Here is a 20,260-nt window from a genome sequence, read left to right as displayed (position 1 = left end):
CCAGTCCCCCAGCCTGCCCCAGGACAAGCTCAGCCCTACACCCCTGAGAGCCTCAGCACCTCATCTCCACCCCAGGAGCACTCAGGGGAAAGGGGAAGGAACAAAACAGAGCAGGAGGTGTGTTCAGGATTCTCAGGGATACCTTAGGAGCAGTCTGCATCTACCTGAAGCAGATAAATAACAGAGTTCTTCTGGGGCCAAAGGAAGAAAACCACTTCTCAAGCTCTGAGGCTGCACTACCTGTAGCCCTCCAGGAGCAGCAATTGGCCTTTTCTGGCTCCCTTTCCCTGCCTGGTTTTCCCACAAGTTCTGTGGTTTATGCCAAACCTCATGTGTGCTGCAGTGCATTTGACAGCCAGTGATTGGGGGTTGGACTCCTCAGGTGGTGAGTTCTCTGCATTATTGTCAGAGAACATTGTGGTTTCAATTTTTTTCCAGTCTTAGGAAATTTTGGGGCCTGCAGAGAATGGAAACTAAATTTGCTAGACCAAAAAAATCTGGGTTTTTTTCCCTAGCAGTATAAGGACCATATAAAATACAGCAGTGACAGTCTCCCAGCTATGCACTGCATGGGTTCAGCAGCACATCATATTGGGGAGCAGCCTCAGAGCAAGATTTGGACCTCAGCTTCTCCCTGGAGCTCTGAGTGCCCTGTAAGACATTGCCCCATGCAGTCAACACAGCCATAATAAACACAATTTACAAAACATGGGGTCCTGGGAGCATTGCTGTGCTGCTGTGGTGATGGTGCTGGCCATGACAGGAGAGACCTTGGCAGAAATAACACTGCTGATTGGATCAATGGGATGGGATCTTAGTTTGAGCTGATCTTGGAGTGCTGGGAATTGGCTGTGACACCCCATGGATCATGCAGCCATGCCCTTGGGAAGGGGGCTTCTGCTCCAGGCTGGGAGTTCAGCAGCTGGGAACCAGGGCAGGACTGGAGAGCATGAGTTTATCACGAGTCTAACCCACTGCAGTCGCAGTGAAAGGAGAAAATGCAGTGCCAGGGTGTCCCAGGATGGCTCCTGCATGAATGGCAGGGAGAAAGTGATGGCAGGAGAGACCATGCCTGGAAAAGTGCATGCAGATCCTGCTGCCTGCTTCAAGGGAGACACATTCACTGCTCTCTGGACACAAATCTGGGGTAAATTCCAGTGATTAAGAAGATCTGTTCTCGAATTTTTAAGCTAAAGGTCTTTGCTGGCAGAAGAACAAATGGGTATAAATTGGTTGTTATGAATTCAACCTGAAAATGAGGAAACACAGTCTGAAGGTCAGGAGTGAGATTCAGGAACAGCCTTCCCTGCAGACAGAGGAGACTAATCCAATCCCCCCACAGTGGAGACCACGGCCTGGAGAATGAGAGCACGCTGCTGTGTGCAGGGCAGCTCCAGCTCCCTGATCCCTTCTTTGCAGCAGCAGCCCCGTGTCTGGCTCATCTGGGCACAGGGGATTACCAGGAGCTGAGGACAGCTGAAGCAAAGGCTCTGGTTATCAGCCCTTCCTCTGAAATGCTGTGTTTGTTTTGCTCAGTCTCCCAGCACACACTGAAGTGCAGTTTTTTCCAGACCAGGGGTTGCTGGGTGCTGAGGAGAGGCAGCGTGCAGCCAGAGGGACAGACTTTGCTCAGTACTGACATTCTAGCTCATTAACTGTCTCTCACAGTTAATTTCTGTAATTTTGCACAATGATCCTTGTCAGGGCACACAGAGTCTGTGTGCCACATGCAGATCCTGCAGCTGGGCATCCTGGGCATCCCTGGGCATCCCCTGGGCTATGCACAGCCCAGGGAACCTGAGCTTCACCTCCAGGGTGTGCAGAGGGCTCAGGACAGGCTCAGTAATGGATAGAGGGAGAGACAAGCACATGAGAGCTCAGCAAATCCTCCTTATCACACATCTGGAGCAGAGAAGAGGCAGGAGCCTGCCGAGATGTGAGCAGAGGGAAAGAAGGATGTGCTTGTGACACATCCGTGCAGGGTAGTGACAGCTTCTCTCACGCTGAGGAGCTTTTAACCCCCCTCTCCTGGTGGGACCCAGCAAGTCTCCTCACACAAGCACTTGGCAAGGGGGAGCTCGGAGACCCCAGAGCCAGGAATCAAGCTGCTCCCCCAGAGCTCTGCCAATGTGCCCTCATTCACGAGCAGAGAGCTGCAAGCGCTCTGCCTGCGCTTGGCTGTCTGCTGGCGTTCACATCGTGTGACTGACAGCTCAAACCATTGTTTCTGCTCCCTGACTGGATGGCTTTTAAACAGGACGCCCAAAAATACACTCTGGTTAGGCTTTTTCAGACGAATATTCCACTTGGGGTTGAGTTTGCGTGTTTCTGCCTTGCAAACACTTGTCCCAGCCAGGAGCAGCCGTGCTCGTGCTCGCCAGGAAGCCCAGCACTCCCAGCAATCCCAGCTAGCTGGACACCAACCACGCTGAGCACACATCTTGGCAAAGCTCCTCTCTCCCCCAGCTCCGGGGGGTGCTGAGCAACTGCTCCGAGCACCGGGGGGTGAAGCAGTCTCCAAAACCTGCCCTGGTTTATTTATGAGCTTGGTGATCCCTGCTGCACATCTCCCCACGGCGGGAGCGTTGCTGTGAGCTTGGGGCTGGAGCTGCTGCCGTGACAGCTCGTGTCACTGCAGTGTCACCTGTGAGAAACAGCTGCTCACTTGTCATCGTTCTGGAAGGTTTAGTAAACCTTATCAAAAATACAACGGAAGACTGAATAAAGAAAAAAGGTTACGGCACTAGGAGCAGAAGATTTTCCCCGCCATGTGTTTCCCTGCCAAACCACAATGGAGGTTTTTTCTTTTTTAACCCTTTAGCCCCTGCCAAAGTTCTGTCCATCAACCCCTTCTTGCTGTCCAGTGGTGATCTCTTCTCAAACCCTGACTGGAGGTCAGATGTCACCACAGTGACAAGCTGGCCCTGCCAGGTGTCCCAACCCCAGCTGTCCTTTGATACCCATGTGAGGGGGTACAACACAACTACGAATCTATAAAACTTTTCTTGACCTATATACAGGATATTTGTCCATTAATTGTGAGAGTCAATCATCACATTACTCATCCATCACACACCCACTGCCCAAGTCCCCTGACACTGCCTCTACCCCTCTTTCCTCTGGGCTGCCAAGCAGAGGTGGAAATCACGGATTTAGCAAAGCATTCACAGCCATGCCTGTCAGATTTCTGCACGCCCAGGGTGCACAGCACACAGCAGGAACACAACCCACTGGCTGCTGCAGCACCTGCAGAGAGCAGAGCGCCCCACACCACCCCTCTCACCGGCTGGAGGGAGCCAAAAGGGCCTGGAAGGTGAAGCCATGGGGCAGTGACACAGCAAAGTGTGTGCCAGGAGCCCTGCTCCTCTCACCACACAGCATCTTCATTTGGAAATGTTCCAGTCTGTCCCTCCTGAGGCCTTCAGGGAGCAGGAGCTGGTCCCTGCTGCAGCCTCTGGGTCCTGGCAGGGAGAACAGGGAGCCAGACAGCTTTGCATGAGCTCAAGCTGGTGATCAGTCCTGCTTGCCTGCAGTGCTGTGCTGATGGTCCAGGTGTGGCACAGAGCTCCTCTCCAGGCATGGCAAGGGAGCAGAGCAGTGCTGACCTTCCAAGGAAGTGCTGTGTGAGTTCCTGGGAATTGCTGTGGAACATCCTCAGGACAGGCTCTGCCCAGAGGCTGCCAGGGAGTGCAGAGACAGGACAGACAGGGGCTGGCTAGGGGACCACAAACACCTCCAACAGCACACCTAGGGACAGGAAACCCATCCCAGCATCTTCCTAGAGCTGGAGTGCCTGGCCAGCAGTTTTCACTGGTGGATGTCTCCTAATTCAGAATTTGACCTTGAGATGGGTCTGAGCCAGCAAGGTTTTGGGTGAGAAGTGGCGAGTGAGGGGGGCAGGTAGGCACAGAGCCCTTGGCTGCCTGGGCACACCGTGGGTGCAGCTCTGTGAGGGTCACTGCCCCCGGCAGCTGCTTGTGCATCACTCCTGGTGGCCTGGCAGCAGCAGGTGAAGAAACGTGTTCCCTGGGCTGGGGGGTCCACCCTGGCTAGCTATAGACCCTCACCCACACGATACTTCATAGATAATGGTAAAAGATTAGAGAAGCACTCTCCTCCACGTGGGAAACGTTGTCCTTTATTCCAGGACACACATCAGGTGGACAAACCCATGGGAGAAAAGAACGGGTTTCCTAGCAGCAGGGAGCTTTTATACCCCCGGGATGGGGACAGAGGGAGAGTCCACAGCCAGTGGGACACCAGTGAGGAGTGTGAGGGGAGGGGTAACCCAGGGCAGAGACCACCAGGGGGTACCGGGACAGGTGAGGGAAAGACCCTGTGATGGGGAAAGGGGTAACAAAGCACGTGGTATGACATAAGCTATACAGTGCAATACAAAACTCTTCTGTGCAAATTCCCACTCACCCAGTGCAGGAGAACAACTGAACTGGTGCACCACAACAGCAGGCACTCACATCTGGGGATCAGCACTGGGGGCTGACTCAGCTGCTGGGGCTCATCCCTGCCCAGCCTGCGTGCCCGTGAAGCTGCCTGCACTCAGGGCACAGCATGTGCAAACCCTGAACCTCCCGGGGCTGCAGGGAGAGGGGAAAGCTGCCCTTTAGCAGGAGCTACAGGAGCAGGTGGGTCTGGGCTGCCTCTGCCAGCCTGGGATGTCCCAGGCAGCTGCTGCACAGAGAGGCTGAAGGAGGGGCTGTGAGTCCCCACTTGAGTCACCGTGTCACCTCCCTTGGCAGCCTGGGCTGGCAGGGCTCCCTCTGCCCGTTCCCAGGTGCTCAGGGGATCAGCACCTTGCCAACCCTGCCTGGGTTTCAAATGTGCTGAGGCAGGTTTCACTCGCCAGAAGATTCAGGGCAGATTAGTGCCCTGGGTAATGTCGTGGGGGCGTTCAGGGGGGTGATTCTGTGCGGTGAGACCTCACCTGCAGAGCTGCCCCAGCCCTGGAAGGAGCTGGAGCTGCTGCAGAGAGCCCAGAGGAGGCTCCAGGATGAGCAGAGGGATGGAGCAGCTCTGCTGGGAGGAAAGGCTGGGAGATTGCAATTTGCTGGGAAAAAAAAGAAGTTTCAGGATGAAATTGTGGCTTTGCAGTGTCTGAAGGGAGCTACAAGAGAGAGGGAGACAGACTTTTTACAAGGCCTGGAGTGACGGGACATGGGGGGAATGGCTTTAAGCTGAAAGAAATGAGATTCAGATTGGATATCAGGAAGAAATTCCTCCCTGGCAGGGTGGGCAGGCCCTGGCACAGGTGCCCAGAGCAGCTGGGGCTGCCCCTGGATCCCTGGCAGCGCCCAAGGCCAGGCTGGACAGGGCTTGGAGCAGCCTGGCACAGTGGAAGGTGTCCCTGCCGTGGCAGAGGGGGGAATGAGACCATCTTTGAGATGATCTTTGAGGTCCCTTCCAACCCAAACCTTTCCATGAGTGTGTGACATTCACCCCTTCAGGCTGCCACCACACCTGTTCACGTGGCCTGGGCAGGTGTGCTCCAGCTGTCTGAGTGGGTTGTCACTTTGTCCCTGCTGCTGGCACCAGGAGTTGCTCACAGCACTGTTGGGAACGGACCTGCAGGTGTGCAGTGCTCTGCAAACACATCCCCAACCTTCTCACAGCAGCACAAGGACCATGGGAACAGCTACAAGAACCTTTAAACATAGCTAGATTTTAGCAGAAATTTCATGTCTACGGTTTTTCCTTGGACTTCTAAACATTGTTCCATGTGTCTCTCATTTCTGAACTATTTGCACTGCATTATTCTGTATTTAATTGCTCCGTGTACAATCTGCCATCAAAACACTTTGAATCAATTGGTTTGGGGGAGGAGAGCTCCTTGAATTCCTCTGCACTCCAGCTCATGTCAAGATGCAGACACTGTCACAATCCTACAAAACCAAATCTCTCTCTTTTCTCCCAGGCTTTAGCCCTGATGTTTCTTCTTGGCCATTTGGTGTGCAGCCAAGAAGGGAAGGGAACTGTCCACCACAGCAAGCCAGGGTGGTCATGCACTTCTGTGCTTGCATTCACCAGCAGGCTGAGAATCAAACAGAGTTTGGGGCATTGCTCAGGTGGTTTAAAGAGCTTTTCCTCAGACCTCACTGCTGCCTTGCAGTGCCATGGCACTGCCTGCTGCTGGGCACCACCTGCCTGCACAGGCTCTGCAGCGCTCCAGCCTGGCACGCAGGATGGGGCCTGCAGGTACCCAGAGCTGGAATTGTGGGGATGGACCAGGATCTGGAGGCAGGAAAGCCAAAGGGATTGGCTGTGCAGGACACGGAGGTGGGACTGAGGCAGCAGCCAGCGAGGGGAGGGGTGGTGGGACATGCCTGACATCTTGTGTTCCTGGAGTTTGCTGCTGCCAGGAGAGCGCGGGCGGCCGCTCCCAGCACGGCTGGTGGCTGTCCCCATGGCCAGCATGGCATGGGGAAACACCCAGGAAACCTGCTGACTGTCCCCTGTGCTGAGTGTCCCCTGTGCTGAGTGACACCACTGCTGACTGTCCCCACTGCTGACTGTCCCCTGTGCTGAGTGTCCTCTGTGCTGACTGACCCCTCTGCTGACTGTCCCCACTGCTGACTGTCCCCATCTCTGACTGACACCACCTCTGGCTGTCCCCACTGCTGACCAACCCCATCTCTGACCAATCCCACCTTTGACTGACCCCACTGCAGACTGACCACACCTCTGACCCCACTGCTCACTGTCCCCACTGAGTGTCCCCTGTGCTGAGTGACACCACTGCTGACTGTCCCCACTGCTGACTGTCCCCATCTCTGACTGACACCACCTCTGGCTGTCCCCACTGCTGACTAACCCCATCTCTGACCAATCCCACCTTTGACTGACCCCATTGCTGACTGACCACACTTCTGACCCCATTGCTGACTGACCCCACTGCTCACTGTCCCCACCTCCATCCCCACCTTTGACTGACCCCACTCTGTCCCCATTGCTCACTGTCCCCATTTCTGACTGTCCCCACCTCCGTCCCCACCTTTGACTGACCCCACTCTGTCCCCACTGCTCACTGTCCCCATTTCTGACTGACAGCTCTCTTTCCAAGCTGGAATTCCTTGTCCCCCCGGGCTGCCCATGCTCCCAGCTCAGCTCAGTCACTTCAGGGACCTTAGTGGCTCTAACTGAGGGCAGCCCCTCAGTCCCTCTCAGCCTGTGGTTCCCCCTGCACCAAACCAGTTCCTTGCTGGGAGCGAGCCCACCGTGCTGCAGAGAGGTGAGGCCAGGCTGAACGTGCCAGCCGAGGCTCCCCTGTGAGCACAGCTCTGTCTGGCACAGAACACACAGCACTGGCACCCTGCCAGCCCCACTGCCCCTTCTCCTTGCCCCACACACCATCCAGGAGGAGCATGTTTGCTTCTGTCGAGTTTTTCAGCATCCTGTCTCATTTTTCCTCCTCATTCTTCTCCCTAGGGACTCACTTAGCACGTTCTTTAAGTGGCATTTTTGTCACTTTCTTGCACCTTTGAGCACACACACACACACACACAAAAACACCCCCTCAAATCAGAGTTAGTAATAAATAAAACTATTCCTTTCAAAACAGAAACTCATTCTTGTCAAGATTCCCATCTATAAATACCTCTGAAAAGGACAAGAAAGTTTAGCTTGGCATGAAAATGTGGGTACCATGAGGAATGCCATTTTTCAGTGCTACCAGAAGGGGCCCTGCAATAGCTGCATGCCATGGACACAAATCTCCTGCCTGGAATACGTGCCTCTCTTGTGCCTGGCTGTGCTCTCTGACCTATACATTGGGCATGCCTGGGAAGAAAAAGTCTGCAGAAAGCTGCAGGGAGCTCCAGGCAGTCTGACCGGACAGGCAACAGTTCACAAATTCCAGAAAAAATGCCTTCTACAATGAGGTAACAAGAATAGGAGTCAGACCATGACAAGGGACACCCCCATGCAGAGGAATTTACCCTCTCAGGAGGAATTTACCATCTCAGGAGATGGAGAGGAAGCAGGCCAAGAAGTGACTTGCTGGGGAGGGACTTCCCTGAGCTGGCGGGTGACAAAGGCAGGTTCCCTGAGCCTCTGTGCCAGCCTCTGCTCTTTGTCCTAAAGCATTCTCCAGCTGGAGGTGTCCCCAGAACCCGGTGGCCCTGCCCATCTGCAGTGCCACGTGTTGCTCTTGGCTGGTTTTTGATCTGCCCTCCAGCAGCCCTTGCCTTCTCCACGGGACCTTGCACCTTGGCTGGAATTTCCTGCTCTCCACACAGGGATTCATCCCTCCCCACAGCACATCCCACCTCTCAGAGCCCTCCCCAGCCCTGCTCCCACGCCCTGCAGGACCAGGCTGGAGGGCTCAACAATGCAGTGCAAATAGTTCGGAAATGAGAGAGACGTTGAACAATGTTTGGAAGTCCAAGGAAAAACCGTAGACGTGAAATTTTAGCTCAAATGGACACGGCTGGCTGCTGTGGCTGTGTTTGTGAAGGGCCAGTGCCTGTCTGGCTGGCTGACACAGCTTCCACAGGCATCCCCAAGCCATGTGTGAACAGCAGGATTTCACCCAGCTTTGCTTCTCCAAAGGACTCACCCTTCCCCAGGTGCCTGCCCTGGTGCCCGTGTGTCTCTGGCACACCTCAGGGGCAGAAAGCAGACACCAAACTGGGGTCTGTGGTAGCAGAACACCCCCTCCTCCCTCTTATCACCTCTAGGGAAGAACCCCATCCATGGGGGAAGCTGATAGTGAGGTCCTTAGGTCAGGCCATTTCTGAATAAAGCCCCCTATCTCAGCTCAAAATCCTTTCCCATTCTGGGCTCTGAAGCCACGTCTGGAGAGTCTGAGCACTCGGGGCAGGAGACACATTTGGCTAATCTCTGCCTGTGGCTGGCTGCTCAGAGCACAGCTGACACCTGTCAAAGTGATAGCAGAGGTGGCTTCCCAAAGAGGCCTGTCCTCCAAACCCTCCCAGGCTCACGGCAAGTAGGAGCCAGCAGCCCTTAGCCCTTATCTCCCAGCTCTGCTGAGAGGAACCTGAGGTGTGTGAAGGCAGCTTTATCTCCCAAAGTGACAAAATGGCTCCAATAAATAAGCTACCGGGCTGGGGAAGGTCCCAGATGTGTTTCTGGGACGTGTTTTGAGGCAGCACAGCTCAGTGCTGAGCTGGGAGGAGCTGATGGAGGAGAGGAGTGCGCTGCCAGTGCAACCCTTCACTGCCCACAGAGCACCAGGGCACAGAGCCAAAGCAGCCCCTTGGAGGGCAGGGTGGCACAGTCTCATGCAGAAGATGTTGGTCAGGAAGATGAGCTTGGAGGGGTCACCCAGACAACTCTCCCCAATTTCCTTTTTGGTCAAACCCCGTCAAACCCAGTGATGCTTGCAGAATCCTCCTGTCCTGAGCATGAGGACCAGCCAGGTGTCCCATCAGAGGGAAAGGCTCCACCACACACCTCTGGACAGGGATGTGGGCTTGCTGAGCTGCTCTCCAGGCCCTGCACTGGGAGGGTGATGAACAGCCCGCAGAGGAATCCAACCACAGAGGACGGGCAGTACCCTACCAGAGCCGTCATCTCCCTCTTTTAGCTCTTCCCAGCTGCTTCCCTCCTTCTCCTGTACGAGGGAAACTGGTGACCAGAGCCCCAGGGTCAGGGCCGTGCTCAGAGGAGCAGGCAGTCCTGCCATGTCCTGATTATGTCATTGGAAGCCAGAAAGAAAACCAGGTTTTTCGCATTTTTTCCCCAAATGTCATTTCCATTAGGTCGTCTGTTTCAGCCAATTTAAGCTCTCAGCAGAATTCCCACCAAATTTTATATCGACTATTTTAGGGTAGGGCTTAAAAAAGTGAAAGAGTTTGACTAATTTTAAACCCAGTGTTCCCGAGGGACACTTAACAAAACACACAATGTCTAAAAACCTTTGGAGTTTCAAGGAGTTCAAAATAACATTCCAGAAGGGATCTTTAGAAAAATGTTCCTGCACCGGTCCTGTTCCCGCCGCTGGGCTGGGCCCACTCCCTTTAATATCCCACATTTGTTTTCCATTTAGCTATCAAACCTACATTAAAATAAAATCTCAGAGTAAATGAAATCGAGCTAACCTGCCTCCTTTCATTTCCAGAATATTTAAGGCATATTAAAGGAGCAGAGCCTGTCTGTTTTCATTGCCAGGGGGGTCAGGTAGCTCACGAGCTGCCCCTCTGAGCCCGTGGGATGGGGCCAGGGCTGAGCACACCTTTGCCTTCCCTCATCCCAAACCCTCATGCTCTGCACCAACAGCCCTGAAAGCACTCCAGGACAGAAGTTCTGGGGCTGTGAGATGGAAGCAGCCCAGCTGCCACTCGCAGGGAATCCATAAATCTCATTTTACACTAATCCAAGGACTCTGTGAAGCTCCCTCCGTGCCTTTTGTCTGGAGGAACTGGATGTGTTTAGAGACAGTTTTATTAAAAGAGGCTTGGAAGGAGTTATTTAAATCACCCTGCTTGGCATCCTGACAAAATTACCTGTGCTGAGCCCAAAATAAAAGCACACTGATGCTTGCAGAATCCCATACCTTATATAAATATCAAAACTCTTCCCTCACTTGACAAAAAAATACGTGTTTCTTTATTACTGCTCCCCTCCCTCACTACTGCCCCTTCCTCACCCCTTTGCCCAGGTCACCCCATGGCAGGGCTGGTCCCCAGCTCGGTGGCAGGTGGATTGTTTGGGGGTTCACCCCTGAAATTCCATGTGGGAATGAGCCTCATCTTTGTACAACATCACCAGCACCCCTCTGGTGGTGGCAGCCCTTTGAAAGTCGTTTTACTTTGTCTGGATCTGTGTGGTGGGGAGTGATAGTGACAATGTGAGATCTTTGGGAAGGAAGATTTATTTGAGTTTATTCCTAGTTTTATTTCATTTTTCCTACATTTATTTTAGTTTATTCCTAGCTGTATTTTATTTTTCCTACATTTATTTTAGTTTATTCCTAGTTTTATTTAATTTTTCCTAAATTTATTTTAGTTTATTCCTAGTTTTATTTTATTATTCCTGCATTTATTTTAGTTTATTCCTAGTGTTCATAGTATGGATGTCCTTTGACTCAAACATTTAATTTTTAGCTGGTTTTTTTATATATATAAAAGAAATAAAAATTAAGAATTTGCATGAGTCAACATCTGCCCAGAGAGCATTTGCTAAAATATTAACTGTACAAGTAGCTCAATACAAAGATTTCCCTCTTTCCATGAACAGCAGACAACATTTCTTTTTGTCAGCAAAGATATTGCAGATTTATTGAAGCATAGTAGGATAGTCTGTGTCCCAAACATACAAACAAAACTATAAATAGTTCAGGAAGATAAGAAAAGTATCTTACGTAAATACTCAGCCTAAAATGAATCCAGAATCCAGGAATCCTTCCTTGCTCCCCACTATATTTAACATTTCCAGATGTGTCTGGATGACCAGTTTGGGATTAGAGGCCCACTCCTCAGAGACAATAAATTGGAATAAATGTCCTCTATATATATAAATAAATAAATAAATCTGCTTTTCTGCAGTTGTCCCTGTCCTGAACAAGCATTTGCTGTTTCACAACAGAGATGTTTTCACTGGATTTTGCCTGTCCTGTAGATCATTGCCAGGCAGTTTCCTTTCCTTATTGTGGCTTCCAACTCTTTTATCCTTTGGACCACCTGGTCCTGTGGTTCTCACCCTGAACAGACTCATGTTGCAGTGGACCAAGGGCCTCAGTGATCTTCACATTTTCAGTGATTTTGCTCAGGAAAAAATGTCACACTGTGCAGTCTGTGACACGAGATGACAGCTCAACCCCACATCTGATTTTTAATCTAATTTTCATCCCAGTGAGGAAGGATGAATGCAGCTCTCACAGAGCTTACAGCAGAGCAGGGGCTGAGGGCATCCCCTGCTTGTTCCACGACTGTCACTCCCACCTGCACGGGGAGGAACCACATCCCTCAGCCAGCATGGATGCTGTGCACTCCTCAGAGTCTCTTCCTTCCCAGCCAGAGATGTGAGGCTCTGAAAAATCCCTCAGTACTTTCAAGGAAAATAAAAGGGGGAAAAAATAGCTAATTTCTAAAAAATAAGTTTGTAAGAAACGAGAGATCATAAAACAGTCACATTTGGCTCATTTTCCCTCAGAACTGGAAGGCTTTTTAGAGCAACGTGCAGAATGATTTTATTTCCAGGAGTTTCCCCTTCATCTGCTTTAGAGTGGCAGGTCTGTGTTTACACAGCACCTCAGAGACCTGCCCAAAGAGCTTCCCTGGTTGTTCCCAAGCCAGCAGCAGGCAGCTCCTGTCCCCAGTGCTGTGATATTTTCTGGTTGCAGAGCTCAACTCACAGCCCGTGTTTGTACTGCTCGGGCTCTAGCAGCACCTCTATTTCTCATCAGTCAGAAAAAAAACCCAAATATAAACATTACAAGGTTATATACAGCACTGATTTCTATTTTTGTCATCTTTAAAATAGTAGGTAAGTCCCGTAGTTCTATCCAAGTTGGCCCAATTCCTCTTTTTGTTTGTTTGGGGTTTAATTATCTTGGAAGAAACGTGCTGGTGATTTTGGGTCTCTGCTGCAGTGCTGTGACCAAGTCTGTGCTCGGGTTATTCATCTCCAAGTCTGTGTTTCACAAAGTTTGGCACCTCCATGCCCCTCCCCACCAGGGAGAATTTCAAAATCTCTGCTTTTTCTCCTCCTGGAGTAGCACAGCCCGAGGGGAGCTTGGGCAGGCTGCTGGAAGTGGGGCAAAGCATCCGCTCTTCACAGCAGCACTGCTCCTGAGCAGACACTGACTGGTGGAGGGAGACAGCGAAAAAAAAAAAGGCTTGTGAGGGGAATTTTGGCAGCAAAAGGCCAGTGCCCTGTGGAGAACTGCGGGGGGAATGGGTCCTGGGGAAGCTGGCAGCTCCCGGGCTGGAAAGGCAGATGCTGAACAGAGCCCTGCGAGAGCGGAGCTTGCAGCGAGCCAAGGTGCAGGACAGTAGCAGCCTGGAACTTGATAAATAAACAGCCCATGCAGATGGCAACAAGCAGATTCCTGTTCCTGCCCCAGGTCTGCGTGGCTGTGCAGGATGAGATGATTCCCCAAGGCTGCTGTGTGCTGTAAGCTCTGCTGGGTGCCCTCACCACAGCTCGCCGTGCTCCTGAGCAGGCAGAGCCCTGCAGAAGTGCAGATTCTCTGTTTTTCAGCATTCTGTGATGTCAGGGGTTTGGGCTGGAGCAGGTCTGTGTGTGACAGGGAGTTGGCTCCTGTTCTGCCCCAAAGCACCATGGCCATGCTCGTGTATTCTGCCAGAGCTGGGCTGAGGGGACACTGAGGAACAGCAGTGAAAGCTCTGGGTCAGGTATAAGGGCTAAACAGGGGAAGGGCAGGGCACTCAAAGCATCAGTGATGGGACCAACATCTCCATGAGAACAGGGCCCAGGGAGACCAGAAGAAAGCCCTGTCCTGAGAGCAGCAGGTGGGATCTGTGCATCCCCGTGCCTGCAGCACTCAGCTGAGTCCAGAGGTCACCTGGCTGGGGAGGGCTGGCAGTGCTGCATGCACAGCCCTCCAGGAATCTGACAGTTTGAGTGAAATTTGGGATCCATCTGCACCCTCTTCCATGGCCAAGGCAGGCAAGCAATGGCACAAGATTCAGCGAAATAATGCATCTAATCCGCCTGAGTAATGCTAATGCAAGCCTCTTGATTAGTGTTTAGAAACCAGGCAAACAATTGATTTAAAATAATTGGTAAATTATGATTAAATAAAAACATTTATACAAAAGAGTTTGTCATTGATATGGTTAAATAAATATTTGTAGAAGTAACTTATACTTGGCCCTGTGCCTGGGCGATGAGCTCTCTTGGGCTGGCTGTGGTTTCATTTTAATAAAGACCAGAAGGCATTCCAGGAATACATAATGCTCCCAGCCCATCCGATGTATATCTGGGGCTTTAGCTCTGCTCGCCACTAACCCAGGCCCAGCTTTGCTTTGTATCCCTCAGCAGTGCTTGTCCCTCCCCAAAACACTCTCCTTGGTTGGGGCTGAGCCACCAAAGCTGTGGCTGTGCCCAGGTGGGGATGCAGGTGGGAACATCAGCGTGCTGGGAGCAGAGGTGGGGCAGTGCAGGCTGCTCTGTGGGGAACCTGGAGCTCTGGAGCTGCTGCAGGGCTTAGAGCAACACAGCTCTTATCAGGCCCTGCTCTGTGGGAGATTTCCAAGGGCTTTACAGAGGGGTTAGCCTCATTATGGCCAGATGGAGATAAGGAGGACGAAGAGAGACGTGACTCGCCCGAAGTCCCGCTGGGGAGGGAACAGAAGCCAGGTCAGCCCTGGCTGGGCCCTGTGGAGCCTCCTTGGCTCTTGGGGTGCTGCAGACTCGTCCCACTCAGCTCCACAGCCTGGCAGTGTCTGCACTGCCCAGCATCCAGCTGCTCCATGGACCAAAGGGATCTGTGCAGCACTGCTCTGCCAGGGAGCTCTGGAAACACCCACAGAGTGAAGGGTGAGGGGGCACAGGTCAGAAAAATGGGTTTTCTGGGGCCTGGGGGTGGCACTGGCACTGCCATGGCTTCTCTCCCTCATTTCCAGGCAGCCACGGAGTCACCAGTGCTTGGAGGAGCCAGGCCAGGCACAAAACCCTTCCTGCCTGCACTGGCCACCCAGAAAGCAGCCAAGGGCTCATCACTGCTACAAAACACACCAGGCTCGGCCTCACGCGCTCCTCATTGCCCTCAGCACTGGTCATGCAGCTGCTCTCACCAGTCCAGCTGGCTGGGGAGTCCTGCTCCAAGGGACATCACCCCTGCCCCAGCCTCACCCTCTCATGCTCTGGCAGAGGCTCCTGAGCCTGGGGATGGGGCACATTTGGCTGGCAGTAAAGGCAGGAGAGCCACTGGACAGCACTCAGAGACATCCAGCAGCACAGCCTGGGCGTGGGAAGGCGTGCTTGGACCTTTGCTGGGGTGAGCAGCAGGGCTGGCTACAAGAGGAAGGACACAGGCAGCTCTAGGCTTGGTTTGCACCGTGCACGAGGCTCTGGTGAGGTGGAGGGAGGAAGATCCTGCTTTGCTGGGCTGCAGCATTTGAGGCTTGCCCCAGGCACCCCTGGAAGGGGAGCTCAGCACCTGGGAGCATCCTGCTGGTGGCCCAAGACATCAGAACAGCCGTGGGTGTGAGAAGTCCCTTGAAGGGAGTAAGTCACCAGCTCCGTTGGGAAACCATCATCTCCAGTGGATTAAAATAGAAATTTGCCTGCCCCAGCTGTGAGACACAGAAATTCACAGTCCCACTCACTGTACACCCCCCTCAGCTGAGCCCACAGGGAATTCACAGAGTCTTTACCCTGTTCTCCTCCCCACAGGGACAGGGACCAGACTCTCCCCTGCCTGTGAGCCCACAGCAGGGCCACGCTCAGGGCACGCAGTGCTGCTGTGCTGGACCTCCCAGCGAGGCCAGAGCCCTGACCTCGGTGTCCCACCAGAGTCATGAGTCAGGAGGCAGCTACTGGGATCTCCCACCCCACATGCCATGCCTCTGGACAGCACGGGCTGTGTCTGGCCCTTCCCTCTGCTCTGCATGGGACAGGGGAGGTCCCTGAGTGCCTTGAGCTCCTGCCAGCACAGCCCACTTGACCTGAGCACTGTGCTGCAGCCCCACGGAGAGCATCACCCCTCCCTCTGACCTCCCTCAAACCAGCCTCAGAGCCTGAGCCTTTAACTCTTCCTTCACCTGCTCTGATCCCCTCTGCCCTCTGTCCTGAGGCTCCTGGAGCTGATGGAGCGGCTGCGGCCACGGCGGCTGAAGGAGTGACAGCAGTGACAATCTGCCCAGAGCCAGGCAGTCAGGGACAAATGCCAGTGCAGGCAGGGTCCCTGCAGCCTGGAGCACACGGGGAGGAGCAGGCAGGGCCGTGGGACACGGGACATGGGACATGGGACATGGGATGTGGGCAGCCTCCAGCGCGGTGCCCGGCTGCGGCAGCTCTGCACACTCACTGCACATCCCTGCTCAGTAAACACAACAGCCAGAGTTTCACAATCAAATATTTATGCTAGTAAAAAACATTTTACATAATCTTTAAACAGCTATGTCATCTCCCTATATTCATTCTCTGATCTTTCTGTTTTCAGTCGGGATTGGAGAATTTAGTGTATTTACAAAGAAATAAATATTATGGTGAAAACATCAGGCAGCTTAATAGTAGCTTTAGCAAAGTGCAGAAGTATTTTTGTGTTCATGTTGTCAATTGCATAATATCTTCTGGACCTTCATAACTTGAGGAACCTTGCTTGGATGCTTGCAGCACTGTGATAAATAGTTCACAGCTCCAATTCAAGCAAGGCTGGCTGCTGTCAGAACGGGAAGGGCTCATGACATCTCTGCCATAAACTCCAGCCCTGAAGCTCTGTGGGGAGATAGGGAGGGGACAGACCACTTAAAAGCCTGGCAGACAGTGGCAAATTCAGGATATTTCAGGGTGTTTCAGGATATTTCAGGGTATTTCAGGATATTTCAGGATACTTCAGGGTATTTCAGGATATTCAGCGTTCAGTGGATTGCTGCTGTGATGGTGCTTAGCAGGTGGGACTGGACCATCCCTGCTCCCAGCTCCCTGACCATGCTCTGGGCATGTCCTGGGCTAGGACACAGCCAGGATCTTTCTGAGCTAGTCCCCAGAGGCCAGCTCTGCTTCACTGAGACACTGCTGCCTCACCAGCTCCAGCTCAGAAAGCCTCTGTTTGTCCCAGGTCATGGACAGGAATATCCTGATTGTTTGCCATGTGAAAGCCCCAGCTCTTTTCTGTGCAATTCACCCCCAGGTGAGACCCCCAGGTCTCAGGCATGGAAAAAGAAGATAATTTCTCTCCAGGTTCCTGAAGGCCATGAGGAGCTGGAGCTTTGCTGGTGCAGTCTCAGAGCAGGAGGTTCATATCTGCCCTGAACTCAGACCCACTAATGGCCAGTTCAGTGAAAATTCTTTCTCAGGGAAAGATTTCTTCTTCCATTACCACAATGATGACATCCTGGCTGTAGGCCTCTTCAAAGGATTGAGTTCCTTGTGAGCCTTGGCTACTGGTTTCCCTGTGCCCTTGGCTACTGCTCCATACTCTGTACTGGGTATGAATGGAGGAATGCCCTCCTCCTGAACAACATATCTGTAAAATCAACTCTTTTTCCAGCCTTCCCACCCCTTCGGGGTTCAGAGTTATGCCAGCCTGGGGACATTCAGCACGGAGATGTGTGCCAGTACAGCTGTCCATCCCCAGGGGACCTTGGACACCAACGGCTGCACAAGCACACAGCAAATTATCACTGCTCTGCACAGGGGATGGGGAGTCAGGGCTGGGGGTTCAGACCATCAGATCTGTCTTTCCAAAACATGCTGGGAAGATTCAAGAAATAAGGCCATGGCAGGAGGGGTCTTTTCCCAGTGGAGCTGCCAGGTGCTAGAGAAAAGAAATCAAAGACAAAGCAGACTCATTCCCACAGGAGAGGACAATCTGAGCAGACATGGCTGGCAGAACACCAGCTTTGGGGAAACTCCCCTTCTTTGGCACAGACATGTCCAAAACACACTGACCCCTCCAAGTCCCCACAGGGCTTTCACTGGAACTTCAGCTCAATTTGTTCTTTTTCCCATAGTGGCAAATCTACATACAAACAAACAATCTGCTTTAAAATAAATCAGTCCCATAAACAATAGGGTGTGTTGGAAGATTAGAAGGGATGGCTTCCTGGGATCTGGTGAGCAGCTCAGAGCTGATATCCTTATGACTCTGGGGTGTGATTTCTCAGTTCAAAGGAATTCCCTGCCATGACTAATTTATTCTGGCATTTAAGGCTCACTTCCACTCAGTGCAGTGAAGATGACCTCGTTTTCAATGGAACAGGGAATGGGAAGCAGCTGAGGTCTCTGCAGGGACCTGTGTGCCTGTGTCACCTTCCAGAGAAAGGTGGTGGTGCAGCTGGTGCTGAGCCCTTTTCAGAGCTGAACAGTAGTGCAGACACAGCCAAGACACCAGGGCTGGGCAATGTCAGCTCTGGAAACTCATGAGTTTGTGGGAGGATAAATATTTCTGGGCTACCTAAAGCAGGCAGCAGCCAGGCAAATAGCTCAGTGTCTGTGGTGGCACTTCAGTCCTGTCCCGGCCTCTGAGGTTTATGAGAGACAACTTTCCTGCTTCCTGAGGACACCAAGAGAGTGGCAGGGCTGACTCTCACATAAGGACCATCACGGGGAAACACCAGCTCAGGACTGTGAGTTCAGCAGCTGAGCAATTCTCTGGGATGAGTCAACAAATTAGAGCTTGTTAGAGGTTGTGTCACCTCCTAAGAAAGATGAATCTGCATCCCCCACTGGCATCCCAAGGAAAGGAAAGGGAAAAGGAAAAGGAAAAGGAAAAGGGAGCAGGGATACCTGAGTGGAGCTTTGGCCAGCAGGAGCAGTAAATCAAACAGGAGTTTGCAAAGCAAAAAGGCACAAACCCCTGCAGTTTGAGACACAGGATGGCAATGAGCCCTGCCTTGTCCTTGAGCTGTTCATGGCATGGTTCTGCTGAGGGCTGGAGTCTGTTTGTTGTTGTGATTGTGATGTTAACTTCATTAGAATTACATTTCAAGTACAGTGGATTAAACATTGGGAAAAATTAGTAAGGAACATGACTCTGGCCACCTTGCTAGACAATACAGTAGAACTCTGTTTACCAGCTCAGCTCAATGCTTGGAGAGCAATTTATTTAAATAATTTCTCCCTTGCCAGTGATTAAGGAAAATCCATTCCATCAGCTGTAGCTTGAGCAGGAAATCACATCCAGCCCATGGAAAGCAGGGAGCTCAGCTCAGGACAGCCTCATAACCTCAGCTGCCAGGTAACAAGCAGTAGGCCAAGAGGAAATGGTCTGGAATTGTACCAGGATTTAGGAAAAATTTCTTCCATGGAAGGGTGTTCAGGCATTGGAACAGGCCATCCAGTAGTGGTGGAATGACCATCCCTGGAAATGTTCAATAAATGTGTGGGTTAGCTGCTGAGAGACATGGGCAGTGCTGGGTTGGCAGCTGGACTTGGTGATCTTAGAGGGCTTTTCCAACCTAAATGATGCTTCTGTGCTTCTATCCCATGGACTACATGAGGGTGAGACACCCCAGAATTTCTGCTGTGTTGGGACTCTGATGAATCAGAGCCTCTGGGGAGATGAGTGTAGAAGCCCTGAAATTCCTATCCCCAACCCAAACTGTTCAGAGTACTTCCCAGAAACCATGGGATTAAAATAAAGTAAAACTAAATAAAAGAAACAACAACCAAAAAAACAATCCCAACAAAAACTTCAAGCCTGAAGTATTTTTATGACCTAGAGGGAATTTAGGCAGCTTCCTAGGTGAGACCCACAAGTCAGGGAAGCTGAGATCTGTCCTTGACTTAGCTTGTGCTACTTGCATTACACAGTAAAAGGTGCCAGCAGATCACCCAGCCAAGTGAACCAGATGTGGGCTCGGGGAAGGGGAGCCTCAAAGGGTCTGTGTCTCTTTATTTTGCGTGTTTGCAGTCAGCTCCTCTCCTGTGAGAGCGTGTTTGCCAGGTGGGGAGGGATCCTCCACTACAACAGCATCCTCAGCCTCCTTGGGACCGCTGGCACAGGGAACCTGGAGCCAAGGCTCAGCCCTGCCTTGCATGTCCCTGTGTTCGTGTGCCACAGCTCTGCCCTGTCTCACCGATCCTGTGTCCCTGTGCCAAGGCTCAGCTTTGTCTGACAAATCCCATGTCCATGTGCCACAGCTCAGCTCTGCCTGACATGTCCCATGTCCCTGTGCCCAGGCTCAGCTCTGCCTCACAAATCCCGTGTCCCTGTGCCCAGGCTCAGCCCTGTCTCACAAATCCCATGTCTGTGTGCTCTGTGTGCCCATGTCCCGTATCCCTGTGCCCAGGCTCAGCCCTACCTCACAAATCCCGTGTCCCTGTGCCCAGGCTCAGCCCTGCCTCGCCTATCCCGTGTCCCTGTGCCCAGGCTCAGCCCTGTCTCACAAATCCCATATCTGTGTGCCCAGGCTCAGCCCTGTCTCACAAATCCCGTGTCCCTGTGCCCAGGCTCAGCCCTGTCTCACAAATCCCATATCTGTGTGCCCAGGCTCAGCCCTGTCTCACAAATCCCGTGTCCCTGTGCCCAGGCTCAGCCCTGCCTCGCCTATCCCGTGTCCCTGTGCCCAGGCTCAGCCCTGTCTCACAAATCCCATATCTGTGTGCCCAGGCTCAGCCCTGTCTCACAAATCCCATGTCTGTGTGCCAAGGC

General features: G+C 52.4%; 1 protein-coding gene across 5 annotated transcripts in view; it reads left to right on the top strand.

The window, feature by feature from the left end:
* The window catches only part of MYOCD (myocardin), a 92,826-nt gene that overhangs the window by 41,191 nt on the left and 31,375 nt on the right, over positions 1–20,260 (top strand). The gene's annotated exons all lie outside the window — the stretch shown is intronic.

This window comes from Pyrgilauda ruficollis, unplaced genomic scaffold (assembly GCF_017590135.1).
Source record: "Pyrgilauda ruficollis isolate IOZ18807 unplaced genomic scaffold, ASM1759013v1 scaffold194, whole genome shotgun sequence".
Classification (NCBI taxonomy): domain Eukaryota; kingdom Metazoa; phylum Chordata; class Aves; order Passeriformes; family Passeridae; genus Pyrgilauda; species Pyrgilauda ruficollis.
The sequence above is the reverse complement of the archived record's forward strand: the minus strand, read 5'-3'. Positions and strand labels throughout refer to the sequence as shown.